At 41.1% G+C, this 14,450-nt stretch overlaps 1 protein-coding gene across 1 annotated transcript in view; it reads left to right on the forward strand.

The window, feature by feature from the left end:
• The window catches only part of SLIT2 (slit guidance ligand 2), a 221,566-nt gene that overhangs the window by 117,474 nt on the left and 89,642 nt on the right, over window positions 1–14,450 (forward strand). The gene's annotated exons all lie outside the window — the stretch shown is intronic.

A 14,450-nucleotide genomic window follows, 5' to 3' on the forward strand; every position in this document is an offset into this window, starting at 1 on the left:
TATTCAGCAATAATCATTTTCTTTCAAATCGACTGGTTTTAAGAAAGTTATACAGATCTGTAATTTACTTCTATTTAAAAATGTCAAGTCTTCTAGTACTTATCAGCTGCTGCATGTCCTGTAGGAAGGGGTGTATTCTCTGCAGTCTGATACAGTGCTCTCTGCTGCAACCTCTGTCTGAGACAGAAACTGTGCAGATTAGTAGAGGTTTTCTATGGGGATTTGCTGCTGCTCTGGACAGTTTTTGTCTCAGACAGAGGTGGCAGCAGAGAGCACTGTGTCAGACTGAAAAGAAAACAACATTTCCTTGCATGACATACAGCAGCTGGTAAGTATGGGAAGACTTGAGATTTTAAAGTACAAGTAAATTGCAAATCTATATAACTTTGGGAAACCAGTTGATGTGAAAGAAAAAGATTTTTGCTGGACAACCCCTTTAAATGAGAGGGACACTTTGAGTTTAGTGGAGAAGCCACAATCTACACTCAATTCACATGATCAGGTGCAATTTTGCTGTCGCCGATTTACTTGCCAAGGTTTCTGTAAGAAAAAACGGTATTGGCTCCTAGATTTGTATGGGTACTATATTACATAGCCATAGAAAATGGATGGGTAATACGACCATGTGCAGGAGCCGTGCTGTATTTATACTAAAAATCATATAACAGCGCACGCAGCTTTTATCACAGACTGGTGGATCATACAGTACGACTTTCTTGGGGTATATCTGTCGCTCTCTGCTATACTTTCAATAGACGGAGAGCCTGGCGTCTGTGTAGGATTCCGCTCTCGTCCCTTTTCTATGTTGAAATATGGATCTAATACATTAAAAGGTATCATATGTTCCTATAAATCTGCCCTGCCATAGCAATGCCCGGTGACAAGAACACTGCGGCGTAAGCCCCCGAACATTTAACATGAGCTTGAATTACAGTGGTCACGGTCTGTACCTTTTTGTGGCTGGAGCTGAGATTTTTAGCCTCGATAAGATGAGTGGATGCAGGTAAATGTAGCTGCAGGCTTGTGTGTGTGTGTTATTTCTACTGGCAGACTTTCAGATCAAGAAACCAAAGGACTGGCTTGGCTTTTATAGATGGAGCAGAGCTGAATTCCCTAGATGTAGCAGAGCTGAGCTCCTGTAGGGATACAATCTTTTTGTTGTTGATGTTTCTTTATTGGCTTGAGCATAAACCTACTGCATTATATATGAGGAATCACAGAGCGGAAACAATGTAGATCAGATCATCAATAACAAAGCCAGCTCTGCTACAGTATATGCTATGTGTATTAGATAGATAGATAGATAGAATAAAAAGATATTAGATAATGATAGACTGATGAATGAATGATTGATGGATAGATAGATAAATCATAGACAGATAGGAGATAGATAGATAGATAGATAGATAGATAGATAGATAGATAGATAGATAGATAGATAGGAGAGATATAGATAGATAGATAGATAGATAGATAGATAGATAGAATAAAAAGATATTAGATAATGATAGACTGATGAATGATTGATGGATAGATAGATAAATCATAGACAGATAGGAGATAGATAGATAGATAGATAGATAGATAGATAGATAGATAGATAGATAGGAGATAGATAGATAGATGATAGATAGATAGATAGGAGATAGATAGATAGATAGATAGATAGATAGATAGATAGATAGATAGATAGATAGATAGGAGATAGATAGATAGATAGATAGATAGATAGAATAAAAAGATATTAGATAATGATAGACTGATGAATGATTGATGGATAGATAGATAAATCATAGACAGATAGGAGATAGATAGATAGATAGATAGATAGATAGATAGATAGGAGATAGATAGATAGATGATAGATAGATAGATAGGAGATAGATAGATAGATAGATAGATAGATAGATAGATAGATAGATAGATAGGAGAGATATAGATAGATAGATAGATAGATAGATAGATAGATAGATAGATAGATAGGAGATAGATAGATAGATAGATAGATAGATAGATAGATAGGAGAGATATAGATAGATAGATAGATAGATAGATAGATAGATAGATAATAGATATTAGATAGATAGATAGATAGATAGATAGATAGATAGATAGATAGATAGATAATAGATAGATAGATAGATAATAAATAGATAGATATTAGATAGATAGATAGATAGATAGATAGATAGATAGATAGATAGTTCAATTGTGTGAATGAGGGTTGGGGACAGACTAGAAATAATTGTCATATAGATTATTAAAGATATCCAACAAGCCAGCTCAGTATAGATAACAGTGTACATTGCTGTTACATACAATTTTACAAATTTTAATGGATACCTTAGAAGTGTTAAAAATATTATCTTCTAACTAATCCCATTAAAGTAAGATTAGAAAGCCTTGGAGTGCCCCTAGGTGGCCAAATGTGGAATGACAGGCCCATTTTCCCCCTGTGAGCAGTCACCTGTGTGTTTCCAGCTGAGGAGGCAGGGGCTTGGTGATGTAATAAATTATACCCTATCGCCTTCATTAATAATGGAAGGAAATCCCTGAGCATTAATGTTCGGTTTGGCAAGTTGCGCTCTTTTCTCATGTAGCCTGTGTGCCTGTGACAGATGATAATAGAGCGCAGGGACGGGGATAGCCTGGGTCTTCATACTGTTGGAGTGTATTACTGGTGTTATGATTCCATTGCACATCACCTGTCACCCATATACAGTGCAGGCGTACATAGCTATTAGAATGACGTCGGTTCACTAGGTAGCAGTGACATGTCCTTGAGGCACATCTAGTGCTGATGGCTGCATACTGTAAGGTGATATGGCAAGGCTTTAAGATGTGGTTGGGTACTCTGTTTCATGGACTATAAGGCAGTTTGCATTCTGGTATTTCTACCTTTGGGGGGAATAGATGACAGCAGGGGGAGAAGGGGAACGCATTTAAAGCTGATACAATGGATGGCTTGAAAAATGGCATCATACCTGGAAATTGTAACTTAAAGGGGTTTTCAAGATTTAAAAAAAAAGTCATAAAATAATAAGAGAACTATTAGTCACCATTCGCGGCTGTTAAGATGGTCCCTGCCAGTCTCACTTAGTGTGCCGCAGTGATGACATGCCCATATGCCGTATACTGCTGAGTCTGCCGTGGTAGTTTTGGTATACGGACACATACAAACACTTTTTTTTGCGTTGTTACATTGTAAGTATAATGGTGCCTGTATGGCGTTACGTAAAAGTCATTTGTCTCTGTAGAAGGGAGCTTTATGCATAGGTGCCCATACACATTACATGAATGTCATCTATTGTGTATGGGGAGAAATAAGGATGCAGTATGTTTAATTTCAACACGGCCCATCAGAGATAATCTATCACCAGAGGTGTGTGGTAGCAGCATCGTCCTTATGGAGAATGCATGCTCAACTGAGCTGACTGTGCATAGGTATAGGGGGATTTTATATATATATATATATATATATATATATATATATATATATATATATAGGGATTAGGAGTGATAGCCTTGAGCTTCAATAATGTATAGCCTCCTAAATATACTGCTTCCATAGCTAGGTTTCTCTTAAAATCTTTAAAGGGGAGCTGTCTCTTTAAGCATGGAGTTTACCCTGTGTTTAGTATGTTACAGAAGGAGCTGAACTGATTGATATACAGTTTAGTTGGGAAAGATTGTGGACAACTTTTTTTCCTTTAAATTCTTGCTCCTTCTGTGTTTAAAGGGGTACTCCAGAGGGGAAAAAGTTTTCAAAATAATTGGCTTCAGAAAGTTTGTACATTACTGCTATTTAAAAATTCCAAGCCTTCCAATACTTATCAGCTTTTGTATGTCCTGCATGAAGTGCTGTTTATTTCCGGTCTAATATGGTGCTCTCTGCTGCCACCTCTGTCCAAGACAAGAAATGTCCAGAGCAGCAGAGGTTTTCTATGGGGATTTGCTACTGATCTGGACAGTTCCTGTCATGAACAGAGACAGCAGAGAGCACTCTGTCATACTGGAAAGAATACACCATTTCCTGCAGGACATACAGCAGCTGATAAGTACTGGAAGGCTTAAGATTTTTTTAATAGAAGTAATTTACATATCTGTATAACTTTTTGATACCAGTTGATTTAATAAGATTTTTTTTCCACGGGGTATCCCTTTAAGAGTCTTATTACTAATTGACATCCTTCCGTATATAAATGTGCATACAGAGACTCCTGTCAATCACTGAGTAGGACAGCCCACTAGACTACTAACTGTCTATCAATCTGCTCAGCTCCTCCTGATGTTCATTATAACAGATTCCCTTTATGTAAACTGCCAGACATTGATACGCGGGGCTTAACTATTAGATGTATTCAACATGATCTTTCTGTTTTCTGAACAGAATGCGAAACTATAGTGAAGACTGACACTGTGGATTCCAGAGTATAGAATTTCTATGTCATTCAGGTTCTATGGGCAGTGTATTTTGCGTATGTATTATAGTATATACAGTATATTTCTCTTTATAGTCAATGTATTCCTTCCCGGTTGAGACCTACATACTGAGCATCTATAGCAACCCCACCAGCCGAATTATATCATGCATCAACTTTTTTGGCCCAGTACGGCGTCTGAGTGACAAACGTGGTGTCTTTGGAGTAACAAAAGTGCTCTGTGGGTGTAAATAAGCAGCGCGTACAATGAAGAAAAGAGGGAAAATAAGGAAACTGTATAATGATGAGACAATTAGAGCAAATATTTGTTTTTGCAGGGAAGAATAGGTGGTCCCCCGAGCAGCTGGCTCAGCAATAGCAGGAATGGCGGGGCAGGGCACATCTTTTCTAGAAGTCAGATAAATTTCATGCTCTTTAACATTTAGTGTGACTGCCGGCATTTTACCAGAGTCTGGCTCATTCCTTTGGCTTTTCCCCCAGTGTGAAGAGAATAGGAGAAGTGACAGAAGTTGACTCCACTCTGGGCAGCAGGAGGCATCCATGCCCATCACCCCAGTGGGCCATGAGAGTAGGGCCACAATGGACACCTTGTGAGGTTTCTTTCATGGAGGAGGGGTTAGGAAGAGAACTTGAGAGACTTTAAGAGACATAGACTAACATTTATTCATTTCCTGTACTTCACACGGCGTCTTTGACATTGGGTGCTGGGCCGTCTTGGCTTTAATTAAAATCTTCATTAGTAAAGGTGAAAGGCAAAGGGTCAAAGTTCAAAGCAGCCTTAAGGATTTCGATGATTTTTGTTATTATTTCTAAGAGCCGCCTCTTGAGCACTTATGAAGAGGTCTGGCTCTTAAGAATGCTTTTTAATTCGAGAAGGCAAGAAAAAAAAAAAAAAAAAAGGGCTACCCATTCTAGTCAACGTCAATTCAATGGGATGGAGACTCTCTAAGGTTTCTATCGTAGTCGGTGTCCACACATCCTCATAGCTAATAGGCTTTGGGGAGTTACAAAAGGATTTTCAGAAGAGTAATTGCTCCACTCCATCATCTATAATCTGGGTTGTCCTTGACAAAAGTGTTTACTTGAAGGGAAGCCGTCACATTGACAATGCCCGAGAATCTGAAGGCAGAGCGTTATAGAGATGGAAAAGCTGAGCGGATTGATATATCATTTGGTAGGAAAAGATTCAGTCACTCATTTAACCTCTTCTCAGTCCGGTGGGCAGTCCTTCTCAGTGATTGGCAGTTATCTCTCCACACTCAAACAAGGAAGGCTGTCAGTAGCACCGCCCACTGGACCCCTAAGCCCAAAATAAGCAGAAGTTTAAATGAATAAATTACTAGTTTTATTAAATATTTTCCCTTAAATCTATATATAAATCTGCTCAGCTCCTCCTGCTCTAACATTCTGCCCACCGAATGGGTTACATTATTAATGTGACAGGTTGACGTTAAGGATATAAAAGGCCAAGTGAAGGGTTCAAATGATATAATTTATTCTGAACATAATAAATAGATTATTGTACAGTCCATGGTCTAATGGATTATTGGACACATTTTGAAATGGATTTTACAGTAAGCTGGTGGCACAGCTGGGTTCCATAGACTTCTATAAATTGAAGGATGTATGGAGCTCTAAAACAGTGTTGTGCATGAGGCTAAAAGGAATCTATCACTAGGTTTATCCTGGCTTAATTGAGGGCAGCATAAACTAGTGACAAAAATGCTGAACAGTGCAATGTATTACTTACATCATTCTGTTCAGCCATTCTCCTGATATGCAGGAGAATGGGCTTTATGCTGCGCCAGTTCTTCCACCATCCAGATGTTGATTGACAGCTTTCTGCCTGTATACAGTATACATAGACAACTGCCAATTAGCGTCAGTTGGGCTGAGATTGCTGGTGCTCATGAATATCCAGGACTACAGAGCACTGACACATAATGGAGAGGACTAATTTGTCATGCTCAGAGTCATTGCTATTCAGGAGGATATCTCTGAACCAGCTGCACAGAACAATAAAACTGATACATCATTCTGTTCAGCTTCTCTGTCACTAGTTTATGCTACCATCAGATAGATAAGCATAAATGTACTGACAGTGTCTCTTTAAATTAGTAAAATTAATATTCGAGGAAGACACTTAGTAATATATAAGTCACCATCCTCTCCTATTGCCTATTGGCGTAGGATTTGCCCTTGAAATGTCTTGTCTCTGCATATGCCCTTGCACTCTCAGTATTGACAGCCTGCACAGCAACACAGGCCCTATTTCTGTGAGCTCAATTACTTACCATTCATGATGCTGCCTTTTTATTGAACTGTAGTATGTAAACTGTAAAAATGAGTCTGCATTGTGCTGCAGATATACAAGTCATGGATACTCTGGCTCTGCAGCGAGCGGCCTCTGGAAATGATTCCAAAACGGTTCCTGATTTATGGTTGATGTAATTCTTAAAATGAGACGGGGCTGCATTTATAAAAGCAGACAGGTAGGAAAATTCATATACTGCATAGCGGCCGGCCGCACCCTCCTCTCTTCTAGTATGGATTGTAAAATAAAAGAAGATTATTGCTTTTACATTGGTCGAGTTACATACTGTATGTTTTCCTGATTGTTAAGTCTTCTTGAATACTCATAGAGGGCACCTTTTTTCTGTGACTTTTAAATTGATGGCCTACTCTAAGGAATAGCAGATAGGTTAGAGTCCAACTTCCTGCACCCCTCCAAATCATCTTAATTTCCTACCGGGCACAGCGCTATACATTCAGTAATGGCTATTTCTGGTAATGCAGGTCAGTATCCTCAAACCCAAACACTCTGTATTTGATTATCGGTGGCTGAAGAAGTTGGATTCAGCCCTAGGGAGACCTGGAACACATGGATACAGCCTATGGCTATGTTCACATGCTGTAAGAGACCTGCCAATCCGTGACCAGCCCGGGTCACGGAACGGACGGTCTCTGAAAAGATTGTACCAGCCGGATGATCTTTATGGCCGCAGAGTTTGAATGCGGGCCTCTGAGCCGCTCGCTTCATAGTGTGCACTGACAGGGTTTTCTGCGGCCAATATTCACTGAGTAGCGGGTGCAGAAAACTGACATGTCAATTTTCTACGGCGCCGCGAGAGATCCCGGCCGGAGCGCATACTATGGGGGAGATTTATCAAAGGGTGTAAAATTTAGACTGGTGCAAACTGCCCACAGCAGCCAATCACAGCTCAGCTTTCCTTTCAGCACTGCCTAAAGCTGAGCTGTGATTGGTTGCTGTGGGTAGTTTGCACCAGTCTAAATTTTACACCCTTTGATAAATCTCCCCCTATGCGTATACGCTCCGGCCGGGATTCCATACAAGACTAGGAAACTTATCTTTTCGTAAAAAGTACAGCCATTGTTGCTAATTGCAACAAAGGCTATACTTTTACGAAAAGATACGTTGTGTGAACATAGCCTATGGCTGTATCCATGTTTTCTAGGCAGCCTTAGGACTGCATCCAACTTCTTTAGCCATTGGTAGAGGTTTGGATGAACCCAATCGTACTCAAGGTTTGCTCATCTCTACTTATAAACAAGGGTGGTGGGAGTTGAACCCCCAATGATCTGTTATTCTTGATATGCTATCAATACAAAAGGCCCAGAAAGCTCCTTTAATTTATGTGGTACTTTAAGTACTATATATAACTGTATATACTGTAGTATAGGTAGATACAGGGGTCATCGGCTCAACACATCCTTCTATGAGTCAAAATTAAGAGATACTAGCAGGAAATGGTTTTGGCCTGCGGCAACTTAACTTGGCAGCAACCAAATGATCATCATGGTAGATCCCATATGAAAGATGTCTGTGATGAAATAACTCTTTAAGAACATCTATGCAGTAATATATTTTAGAACTATACTTCATAATTTAACAGGGTAACCCCTGTAGCATTGGCAGGGTCGGCTCCAGGTTTTTGTTGACCCCCGGGTGACAGAGCCTCAGTGGGCCCTACATCCATCCACTATGCACAATCACTTAGGACACCACCAACATACACAAACACACATTATTGACTCAGACATAGGCCCGCAGCACTTAAAGCTCAGTCTTCTCCCTCTTCCCTTCTGTCAGGATGCTCTCCACACTGTGAGGTTGAGGACCTTCAGGTCATGTGATCAGGTCCTTCACTCCTCTCTCTCTGTGCAGGTCCTGCTCCATCTCCTGTTCAGGCCGCTCACTCTACACTACAGTGATAAGGCTGAACATTAGAACACTGGGCCCCTAGAGGCTCTGTGGGCCCTGGCACTTGCCCAGGTAAGCCCTGGGCTGACGCTGGCCCTGAGCATAGGCTACTTAGTACCTTGTATGGAGAAAGCTATTGCTTGTACAGATGTAGTCAAGATCTCATAATTTACTATGATATCATAATGTGTTCTTTATAGTTTTATATTGGATACCTGGTTATTTATGTATGGCAGCCCTAAAAACAGAAGTAACAAGTTCAGCTCTGCTCCATCTGTATTCTAGGTCAGAAGTTGAAAAAGGCTTTAGTGCACAATGGGATGTTTAAGTATTGAATGGCTGACTGTATCTGCGGTGCACAATAGGTGGGGGATCAGCTCCCCAGAAGTAGCGGCAGGAAATAGTTAGCAGTTCCTCGCCGTATTTTCATGTCTCAGCTCTGCACACAGCACCAGCTGGATCAAAGTGTTGGTTGTGACCTGACCTACCTACCGGGGCAGTTAGAATTCCATCGTCTTCTAGAGGAGAAGCAGCAGGGGCTGATTTAATGAACGGCCCAGCAGCTTCCTAGAAGAGGACACTTGAGTGTGTATGCAATCAGAGCCGGGAAGGCATTAATCTGTGGGGTGGTGGATGAAGAAGCTCATTATAATCCCAGGCAGCCACAACACATAGCTGTCTGTTGTAGGATGAGTTCAGTCCAAGACAAAGGGGGTCCGCCGCACAGGGGGAGATGGGACGCCTTTTAGCTCACAAACGTTTTGTCATTTTTATATAAAGATTGTTCCTGTTGTAATTCTACAGATTTCCTTGATATTTTACATTTGCCTTTTCTGCAAGGCTGACGGCATCTTTGTCCATTTATTAAAGTGTTTTATTTAGTGAAATTGGCATCATAAAACATACGGGTCACCACATTGTCACCTCCAACATGTGTCTATTTATCTGTTGTAAAACTACAACTCCCAGAAAACCCTAACAAACAGACCGGAGAATTCTAGACAATTCTATGGGAGCTTAAAGGGGTGTTCCACTCGGAAGAATGAATGACCTATCTATAGGATAAGGTATAACTAGAAGATTTTGGTAAGGGTCTGACCACTGGGATTCCCACCAGTATACCAGTACTTTCTGGACTGTAATGCCGTGATGCATAACAGGTGTGGTATAATAGGTCTTACCTAAACTGTTACATTGTAACAAAACCTTAGTTTCATATAGAGATTGAGCTCATTACTTAAATAGTACCCATGGGGCACAACATCATTTATTATTATAGTGTGTTAGTCTGTAGATCCTATGTCCACTTCCCGACATCACTTGTGAAAAAAGTTATTGGACCCCTGGGGCTTTTAAGGTCCTTTGTCAGTCTGTCCTAAGCATCAATGTATCTAAGCTATAGTCAGCACTTAACTAATAGAGTTCATGGTCACCGCCCACAAAGTCTGGAGGTCAAAATCTTCAGAGCAGGGTCAGCATCTGAACAAAGGTTCTCTTTATAATCTTTTTTAGTTTTACGCCCCCTATAGAAGGAACACAAACTTTTGGCGTCTCCACTGGACTGACATAAGGTTTTGGTGCCCTCTAGAGGACAGTGACATCATATTAGCTCATCCTATGGGAAGCACTATTGCCGCAATACTTGTCGCACTGGCAGATCACAGAGTCGTGTGTCATGTGGATAGGACACTCATATTCGTCCTGGACTGTCATGACAGCTTGCACATCACCTTGTAATCACATCCACTTTTATTAGCTACAAGGCAGGCAGGAATTTATTGCCATGCACAGCCAACATTGCTCTTAGCCCTAGTCTTGTGTTTTTAGTTCAGAAACAGCGCCACTTTGTCTATAGGCCATGTCTGGTATTGCAGCTTTCTCATCCCAGTAGAACTGCATAGGATATACACTCATCTATTAGAGCTCGCAATGACTGACAGAGTTAACTAATGGATGGGGAGTCATATTTTTATGATCTGGTTTCGTCATTTAAGCCATATGAAAATCCTTTCACTAGATAAAAAAAAGAAGAAACATTTTGTTTTAAGTCGTCCATTATGGAAATAATTTCTGGAATCCATCTCGTAAAGCTTTAGCTCTGGAGGTTATTGATTTGATTTAGAGTCACCCAGAAAGCCGCGCACCTGTCACTTTTAATTGTCTTTTACTTTTATTCCGTCAAACAATTATAATGGATACAAAAAGTCTGGTAATTTAATTTTCAATGGTCCTGCCAGAACAGCAATTCATTTTTGTTAAGATCAACCATTACAGTCTTCTCTGCAAAGCGGTTTGTCCTTGTGCCTGCTCCGTAAAATTCCATCATATGTCTGTCACACTTTGAGAACATCTTGATATCCTTGAGGGAAGGTGGCGGCTCATTGTGAACGGTACTGTACTGTAGATCCTACAAGAGAAGCCGTAAGGATTGGGGACACTCCCATCCATCTTAACATTGTATCACCCACTTACTCGAAACGCGTCTTCTACCTATGTGTTATCTTAGGTCCATGTGGAAACCATGTGTCATGCGCCCGGCTAAGATATATGGCTCTGTACAGGAGAAGGATTTGATATGCTTATTTTGCAGCCTTTAAATCAAGTTGAAGGACCTTCCCTACAGATGTTGCCTCTTAATACAATGCGAGCGGCTGAAATGTAATGAGAACCCATACTTGTATACAATATTAAGATGGAGTGAAACATATGGCATTACAAAGGAATGTCGGGGGGCTGTAAAGATCACAGGGAAGGATCCGTAAGAAATAAAGCCCTAAGGCCTGCACTCTTACCTTACAGCCCGCATTATGTGACACCTTTATGCTGTAGAAGGGGGATCTGCACAGTGGGGAACCCCACATAGGCACTCCCCATTATCATCTGATATTCTGCTGACATGTTTAGTTCATTATAGCCATTCACTTGTATCCTTTGACAATAAATAGACTACGACTTGTCTCTTTAGTCCACAAAGATCTCATATGGCTACTGTATTATGTCGCCATAGTATTTTTAATCATGGCGGCTCTGTAACAGTCGCAGTGCAACCGTTAAGGCTTATATGGGATCTCCCAACTTTACCCCAATAAATAATCTGTAGGGGCATGTTGAATTTCAACCCTTCAATCCTTTTGTTCTTAGGGAGATAAACCACTGCCAGAGGTGTCTGGCAGCAGCATACCCCAGAACAAGAGTGTTCAGCAGGTATCTTACTTGTGTGGCCAGCTTTAGTACACCCTTAAAAGTACAATTACAAAGCATCCATACTTCACAAGCCCCCAAAGACCCATCCCCGGTGCCCCAATAACAGTGATAATCAGGGTGTTCATTACATTATCAGACACAGCGCCATGTCCCAACGCTCCCATAACCCCATGACCTTCTTAAAGAGGTTGTGCAGGATTACAAAAATATGGCTGCTTTCTTTCAAAAACAGTGCCACCCCTGTTCTCAGGTTGTTTGTGATATTACAACTCAGTTCTATTTGCATCAGTGGAACTGGGCTGTGACAGCAAACACAAACTGAGGACAAGAGTGATACAGTTCCTGGAAGAAAGCAGCTATGATGTTCTAATCCAGGATAACCCCTTTAAGCTGGCGAGACACCTTTTTTCATCACTTACGGTGGGTTCACACTGAGGAATCCGCACAGAGAAGTTTCAGCGCATTCCGTGCTCGTCCCGTCTGTGCATAGAATGGAGTCTACGGCACAGGCGGAGTTGCGCATGGCCGCGAGTGTGAACCCACCCTAAGAGAGAGTTCACATGTGAGAGCCCAGTCAATGGTTAACTTCCCATACAGACTCAGAATGCTGGCCTGAAGTAGTAATGTCACATAAGGTCCTTTATGTTTTAGGGGAAGGGGATGCATTTCCTAACCTTGCGTCTGCCTACACCTACTGATAATGTGTGAAAGTGATGATGGATGGTTTACTGTAACGTCTCAGTCTTTCACAGGTTATATATTTACCGCTGTCACTTTCTGCCCTGGACTGGTTGATGTTAATGTGGTGAGATCATTGTCATTTCCGTGTAACATTTACATTACACAGATGCCCCCGCACACTGTATGCCGCCTCCTAGGCTTACATGTGTGAATAGACAAAGCAGCTCAACATCTGCAGTGAAATTAATTTAATTTGGTGTCTAATAATCCAGTAATATAAGATATAAAAATATGGGAATTTTTCATTAAAGTGCTAAACTGGACCATGTTCGATTTATCCATGGAGAATGAATGGAGTTGTGGCTGCACCTGGCCGGCATGCTCAGTGCATTCAGGGAATATGATTGCAACCTTTACATATGTTAAAGCGTTAAAGGAGAAGTCTGACAAAACTGATTATTACTGTGCAGGTAGAGGGTGGGGGGGAACATAATAAACAACCTATACTTACCAGTTTCCGTGCCCTCACAACGTTGCAGCTCCAGGCACCAGGCTCCAGGGCCCTGCTGGATGTCATCTTCTCTCCTTTTGGTATGGTATGTCACAACTTTGGTTTGGCATGGTATGTCCCAACTTCGTGGGAAAGGGTGCAAGATAGCCCACTCAGCCAGTCAGGGACTGCAGCATTGTCCTGCCCCAGTCACTTACTGGTTGAGGGGGGGGGGGGGGGGCATTTTTCAGCCAGGTTGTGACATAGCAGGGGGGAGATGTGGAAAATCCCAATAGTAGTCCAGAAGCAGAAGGCGACACTGCGAATGCACGGGAATGGGTAAGTATAGGTTCTTTATTATGTTACCCCACCCCTTGACTATAATGAATATTTTCTATTGCCCTGTTTTCACCTTTAAAGGGGGTTATCCAGGATTAGAAAAACATGCCCACTTTCTTCCAGAGACAACACCACTCTTGCCTCCAGTTTGGGTGCAGGTTTTCATTTCATTTCCATGGATGTGAATGGAGCCTAATTGCAATCCGCACCTGAACTGGAGAGTGGTGCTGTCTCTAGAAGAAAGTGGCCATGTTTTTCTAACACTGGAAAACCCCTTTTAAAAAAGGTTCAGGTCGGAAGTTAAAAGTTGTACAATCTGAGGGACATTGGGGAAAAGATGAGAACGTAAGAAAATATCATTTTACTGAAAGAGTAGTAGATACCTGGAACAAACTTCCAGCAGATAAGGTTGGTAAATCTACAGTAAATGTAAACCTGCCTGGGACAAACATATATCTAACCTAACATAGTAAGAAAGGAAATAATATAAGTGCAGTCTAGATGGACTGTTAGTCTTTTGTGTGTCTCCATATCTAATAATATCTTTCCCCCCAATTTCCTCGAGGGTTTTTGTAGTCACTAATGATAATTGTAGGCCCTTTATGTTTTACAGTTGTGGTGACCATGTTGCGTGCAGGTTTGTGCTGTGATCTCACATAGGTTCACATTGTAAAACATTGCAAGCAACATGTCGCGGTGGAGCCTGAGCCTTAGGCCGCTTTCACACGAGCATTATGTGAGCGCTCTAATGACCCGAACTAACAGCATTATAGGGATATGTCTGAACTAGTACTGACACTAGAAAGACATATCTATGCCTAAGAAGAAGCATATGGAGGGGATTTCACCATACTGGTACAGAGGAAAGAAATGAGGCAAGTTCCCTTTATCTCTCGTTATGGAAACCATTTAGAAAAACGAAATAATCCGCCTCATTGGTTGCTAGGGGCAACAGCTCATTTTTTAAAAAAAATTTTATTAAAGAATTTTTCAAAATTTTACAGAGTACACAAGCCAAAGAGACCATCGGCCAGCAAGACAACAAAAAGAAACACCAGGAGAATCACTTTAT

The sequence above is a fragment of the Dendropsophus ebraccatus genome, chromosome 7 (genome assembly GCF_027789765.1).
Source record: "Dendropsophus ebraccatus isolate aDenEbr1 chromosome 7, aDenEbr1.pat, whole genome shotgun sequence".
In the NCBI taxonomy this organism is placed as follows: Eukaryota; Metazoa; Chordata; class Amphibia; order Anura; family Hylidae; genus Dendropsophus; species Dendropsophus ebraccatus.